Source organism: Petaurus breviceps, unplaced genomic scaffold (genome assembly GCF_028583685.1).
Source record: "Petaurus breviceps papuanus isolate PSGF00001 unplaced genomic scaffold, PetGlider_PUasm1.0 90617, whole genome shotgun sequence".
In the NCBI taxonomy this organism is placed as follows: domain Eukaryota; kingdom Metazoa; phylum Chordata; class Mammalia; order Diprotodontia; family Petauridae; genus Petaurus; species Petaurus breviceps.
Window position 1 is genome coordinate 1,146,051 of NW_027187287.1, and position 6,000 is coordinate 1,152,050.

The following is a 6,000-nucleotide window of genomic DNA, read 5'->3' on the forward strand; positions in this document are numbered from 1 at the left end:
GACACACGTGTGTAATTTCCTCCCCTCTGGCAAGAGTCTTAAGGAAAAGGTTAGGCTCTTGGATAGGTTTCTTGAGCATCAAAAGTCACTTTTCAAAATCCAGAACCACACTGGGGAAACCTAATGTGGCATCCAGAGAAAGCGGAGTAGATAAAGAGGCAAGAATTAAATCCAGAACCCATGCGATCCTCTGGTGATAATGACCCACTCAAAACTCGGGCAGCCTTTGGGGCCTGGTCTTTTCCAAGGTTGGGGTCGGGGTGGAGAAGGGAGTCAGGCTGAGAGCCATGAAGGAATGAGGATGATACCCAAGACAGCAGAATCATATATAGTACCTCACCGGGTCACAGGACCGGCTACCGCCACACCTCAGTCTGTTGTGGGACTGGGGGGTGGGGTGGAGAGGCTCAGAGGGAGTGGAGGAAGAGTGCCTTCCCCTAAGCCCAGCCGATGCGAGCCACACTCGGTAGCTATTTATATACCCTCCCTCCGTAACGCGAGCCTGGTCATTGCTTCTGTCCGGCAACCTCCTGGCCCAGAGCCCAAAGTCAGCCAACTAGGACCCCGACGTGAAGGTCTCCTGGAGGAGGCCGCGCCAGGGCGGTAAACTCAGGTCCCCAGTCGCAAAGAAAGGGAAGACTGAGCCCCACGCCCGGGTAGGGGTTAAGGGCCATGAGGAGGCAAGGGAGTACCAAGGTGGGGGAAGGGCCCGGAACCGGAGGGCTAGGCTGGTCTGAGCAGGGATGGAGACTGAGAATCTCTGGACTGGAAAACGCAAGGCTTGGAAATGGGATCATGGTGGAAGGGCGAGGTGCTGCTCTCGGGTTGGGCACAGTAAAGGGGAGTTGGGATGGGGAAGTTCCTAAACCTCGAGAAAGGAGCCAGCTCCCTAGGAAGGGGTGTCTCTCTGGTTCCCGTTCTGGTTATGGTAACAGGGATGGTAAGCAAGGTAGCCACATGGGGAGGGCAAGGGGGGTCGTGATCTCACGTACAGAGATTCTCAGTCTCCATGGGGGGGGAGAGAGAGAAGAAATCGGGACAAGAGAGGGCTGGGCACTCTCTGCGCTCCCTGTCCGGCCCCAGCTCCTCCACAACAGACGGGATCCCCGGAGCTGTCCGCTCAAGCCCACAAAAAGCAAGTTGTGTCCGCCTCCCTCAGCTCTCGGGCCTGGGTGCGCCTTTCTGGCTCCACAAAGAACGGGACCACCCCGCCTGGAGAGAGTCGGCCACCTGCTCCTCCTGACCCGGTGGAGAGAGGAGCAAGAGAGAGAGAAGGGCTTTCCGCGTCGCTGCCTGAGCCGAGGCAAGCCGAGCCAGCCGGGAGCAGAAGCATCCCCAGCAGCCAGCGCCACCCACGATACCTGGGCTCCTGGTCTCAGGTCTCTAGTCCCTCCTGCTCCGGCTCCGGCTCCAGCTCCGGCTCCAGCTCCCGTGCCCGGCTCCACCCCCGCACACCAATAGGGTCCAGGTCTAGGTCCAGCTCCCTCCAGCTGCAAGAACAGCCGCTTTGGGAGCGATTTTTAAAGCCTTTCGCTAGCCTCGGCTCAGCACGTACCCCGCGCACGTCACCATCTCTGTCCTGGCTGGGCGCCTCATGGCGCCGCCCACAGCACCCCGCCCGCCGCGCCCTGACCCCAGCCCGGGAGCTTGAGCCTGGCAGTCCACGTGGAGCGGAGGTGCGGACTGGGGATCCCGGCTGCCCGTGAGACCCGGAGCTACCCAGGAGTCCCCAGCTCCAGGTCTCCGCACTTTGAGGGCCCGAGCTTGGGGGAAGCAGAAAGGGGGGGAGGAGGGTGCACCCCGCACTGCTCCCGGGTGCCCGCACCCAAGGGCAGAGCTCGAACAGCTGATGGATCCCAAGGCGTCATACCGCGTGCAGTTTCCGGGTAGCCTGGGGCGGCTTTGTGGACTGGTTGTGACAGAGATCCTGGGAAATATACACAGGTGTCCCAAGACTCGTTAGGTCAGGCTGGGCTGGTGGGAAGTCCTCCGAAGTTCCTTATCTCCCCCTCACCAAAACCTCCCATTTGCTATTTTTGCCCAATGACATTATCCAACCTCCCATTAGCATAATTGTGGGGTCATCTTGAGTCTTCCCTCCTTCATTTCACGTATGCAATGAGCAACCAAGTCTTGTCCCTTTCATTTTTACATAATCCCTCTTAGTCCCTCATTATTCCCTCTTCTCTACTACAATTTGACAGATATGTATTACCCAACTATTTCAGGACAGAAGTTCTTGTCCCCAATCTCCCATGTTCCTCTCACCACTTGTTATAATGCTTCAGATCCTTCAAGATCCAAATTCATCTTCATACTGACCTTTCATATATATGCATATATAGAGACCTTTACATAGGAAGATGATAGATGTATACATATACACATAAACACACATCTCTCTATAAATGTATATAGATACCTACATATAGACATTGTCATGCAAATCCTCTGTTCGAAACCCCTTTGTCCACTGAATAAGGTTCAGACTCCCTAATAAGACACTTAAGGTCATCAACATTGTGGAGTTCAAGCCAAACAGGACTAATTCATGCCTTGCTTATGCACTACACACTCAGCTTAAGCTATTCCCTATACACAGAATGTCCTCCCCTGTATTTCCATCTTGATATCCCCTATGCTTGGAATCCTTGCCCTCCTCTCCTCTTTGCCACAGCTGAATTTCTATGCACCCTTAAAAGTTCAATTTGAATGCCACTACCTTCTGCCAATCATAACGGTCACTGCCGTTTCTGAAAGAGCACATGGATATTCCAGCTGAAAAGAGTGCTATAACGCTCCAAAGTATAACACCCAGCTGAGCCAGAGGCTAGAGGTGATAGAGACTGTAATCATTTATCAAAGAGTGAACCCGAGTGGTCCAGTGGGTTCACCAGAAATGTCATACCTCTTGAAGAGCCCTGGAGCCAAGTGACCATCTTGGCCTTGTCTGGCAGCAGCTGCCGAGTGACCTGGCTACCTGCCTGGTCCTGTCCAGAAGCTAAATGACCTGTTTGGCCTAGTTGCAGCAGTTGGGGCCCCAGAGCCTAGCATCTTGCCTAGTCCAGTCCACCAGCACAGCCTGGTGAGGAAATAACTCAGCGGCTGAGTGATCTGTCCAGCTGGTACCCTATCCCCTGCCTGGCAGTTAACTGCACAAAAACAACACCCAGAAACTTTGCACACTGAAGAAGAGTTCTGCCAAAGAAGTGAAGGACAATTTGGAAGAAGAGAAGCAAGAAGAAAGAATTTTGAAAGGAAATGTGCTGTTCATACAACCAAACATATTGATCTTGAAGAAAAGATGTGTAAAGACAACTTAAAGGTTAAACGTCTCCCAGAAGAACACAAGGGGCAGCTAGGTGGCATAGTAGATAGAATGTTGGGCCTAGAGTCAGGAAGACCTGAATTCAAATGTGACCTCAGACATTCATTTAGCTGTGTGACCCAGAATAAGTCACTTAACTGGGTCATCTAGGTGATACAGCACTGAACTTGGAATCAGGAAGAAAGCTTCCTGAGTTCAAATCTAGCCTCAGATACTTACTAATTGTATGACCTTGTGCAAGTCACTTAACCCTGTTTGCCTTAGATCCCTTACCTGTAAAATGAGCTGGAGAAGGAAATGACCAAATGCTCCAGTATCTTTACCAAGAAAACCCCAGATGGGATCACAAAGAATTGAACACGATTAAACAACAATAAAGTATCTCTGAAATCACAGTCCAATGAAAAGAACACAAGTCAAAAAAATATGAACACTGTAATTTAAAAAGTAACACAGGAAATGTCTGCACACAGAAAATGAAATGCCTTCAAAGAATCCAAAGATCTCCTTCAGGAAACAAATTTCCGCCAACTCCAAGTCAAATAATGGTTACATTTAACAATCCCAATGGCACATGTCTGGAAATTAATGTACCAAAGCACAACACATTTGTTTGTCCATAGATTCACATTACCTGTAAGCCACTGGCTGTGGATCCCTATGAATTCCATCTTGCTTCTCTTCTTTAGTCTTCTCATCTGCAAAAGGACAATGACACCTCACACAGTGATAATAATGAAAAAAGTTAAAGAAAAAGTCCAAAAAGGCCTCTGGCCAGGAGCCCTAGCCCGTGAATGAGAAGCCTGAGGTTCTACTCTGTCACTGGCCAGCTTTCTAATCCCCAGCAAATCGTACCCTTTGTTGAGCCTCATTCTGTCTTCTGTATAAACGACCGGATTGGACCAGATGTCCCCTAAGGCCTTTGCCAGCTCTTACCTTTTATGATTCTCTGAAATGTAAGAAATGATGACAATACTGTGGCTACTGAGAATCCTGCCAGGTCATTAAAGCTCTCTTCCCTGCTAAAAGCATCAAAAGTCTAAGAGGTTTCAAGCAACTACTGCAGTAACCTTCTATTAAGGAACATCCCCTCCAAATATCCTTGTGCTGCAATTATTGGAACATACTTTCACTGGGTTATGGCTCTTGCCTAACAGCCAGGCTCAGGGTTCTAGGCTAGGATCAGTTTGATCTGACTCCTCCCTGGGAGGTCAATGACCCAAAGAATCCCACGTGTCCACAAACTTAGGATAAATACATTTTGGAGATTTAGAAAATGTATGTAGAAGTAATTATTCTAGATATGTTTTTTAGATCTGTCCTCTCCCAATCCATCAAATCCCACATTCCTGCTCCTTTATCTCCCCTCCTCAGTTTATAGACTCTGTTCAATGTTTACATATTCTCTGTGTTTCTAGGTACGAATCTGGAGTTCAAAGTTTAAGTGTGTCTATGTCCATGCACAGGTGGGTCCCATGCAGGAGAGTTGTGCTGGAGCCAACTTGAAGATTAATTATTGTTGATTGTCTAGACTTCAGAAAGTGATGAACTGTTAATATGTGCATTAAATTTAACAGTGTGCTATAGGTATATTCTTCCCTCCTTTCCCACCACCTCCAGTGAGCTGGTTGTTATAAAATATTGACCAGCATACTCCCTGGTCCTGTATACTTTTGGTCTTTTGTGCTTGTCATGGTTTGCTGTATCTATGACATTCGTATCTCCACTTTGCCCACATTCACTGTACATACACACCTTTTTCTCTGTATAGGTAAAGGCATCAAGGCCTGGGAAGGCAGGGGTGATGTAATGGCAACTTGAACTCCACTACAGCCATGGTTCCCTCTTCTCATACCTACTTCCAAAAGACACCTGTCCAGAGTCCATGCCTGTGTCCTCTCCTAAACCTTCCTGGGGAAGCCATAACCTGCCAAATTCTTACTAGCATCCTTGGGATTACAGTTCCAAAGACAGCATGTTATCATCCCTGGCTGGGGACACTTATCCCCTTATCTCTCCATACAGGAGCAAGAGGGGTTCAGCCTAGTGGTTGAGTAGCAGCAACAACTCGCTGTGAAATTATATAAATAGAGCCATTGACTATTAAAGTTGAAAAGGGGACTTAGGAATCATCTAATCCAATGGTTCTCAAACTTTTTTATTTCAAGACCCCGTTATACTCTTTGAAATTATGATGGACCCCACACACACAAAGAACTTTTACTTATGTGGGTTATATCTATTGATATTCACTGAATTAAACATGTTAATATCTTAATATTATTATGAACATAGATTTGACCTTGTAGATACCCTTAAAGGGATCTTGGGGATTCCTAGGGATACATGAACCACATTTTGAGAATCATTGATCTAATCCAACCCTCTTAGTTTTGAATTGAGGAAACAGTCTTTGAAAGGTGACATGACTTCCCCACTGTCACACAGGTTAGTGCCTGGATCAAGGATTGGAATTCCTGTCTCCTGATTCAGTCTGGTGCCCCCTTCCATGATACACTGCTGCCCACCTCAAATCACATCTCTTTCTTTAGGATTGCTAAAAGTCTTCTTTGCTTTTTTAGGGAGGTTGTGGTATGAACAGGCTGCAGACCAGGAGGAAGGAGGTACAGCTTCAAATCTGTTTTACTTTAACTAGCTATATATATGTAACA

At 48.1% G+C, this 6,000-nt stretch overlaps 1 protein-coding gene across 1 annotated transcript in view; it reads right to left on the minus strand.

The window, feature by feature from the left end:
- The window catches only part of SLC16A3 (solute carrier family 16 member 3), a 28,641-nt gene extending 26,363 nt beyond the window's left edge, over positions 1–2,278 (minus strand). Inside the window, exon 1 of the mRNA XM_069063974.1 lies at positions 1,362–2,278. The gene's annotated coding sequence lies outside the window, so the exon portion shown is untranslated. The remainder of the gene's footprint in view (positions 1–1,361) is intronic.
- Between the last annotated feature and the right edge of the window lie 3,722 nt (positions 2,279–6,000).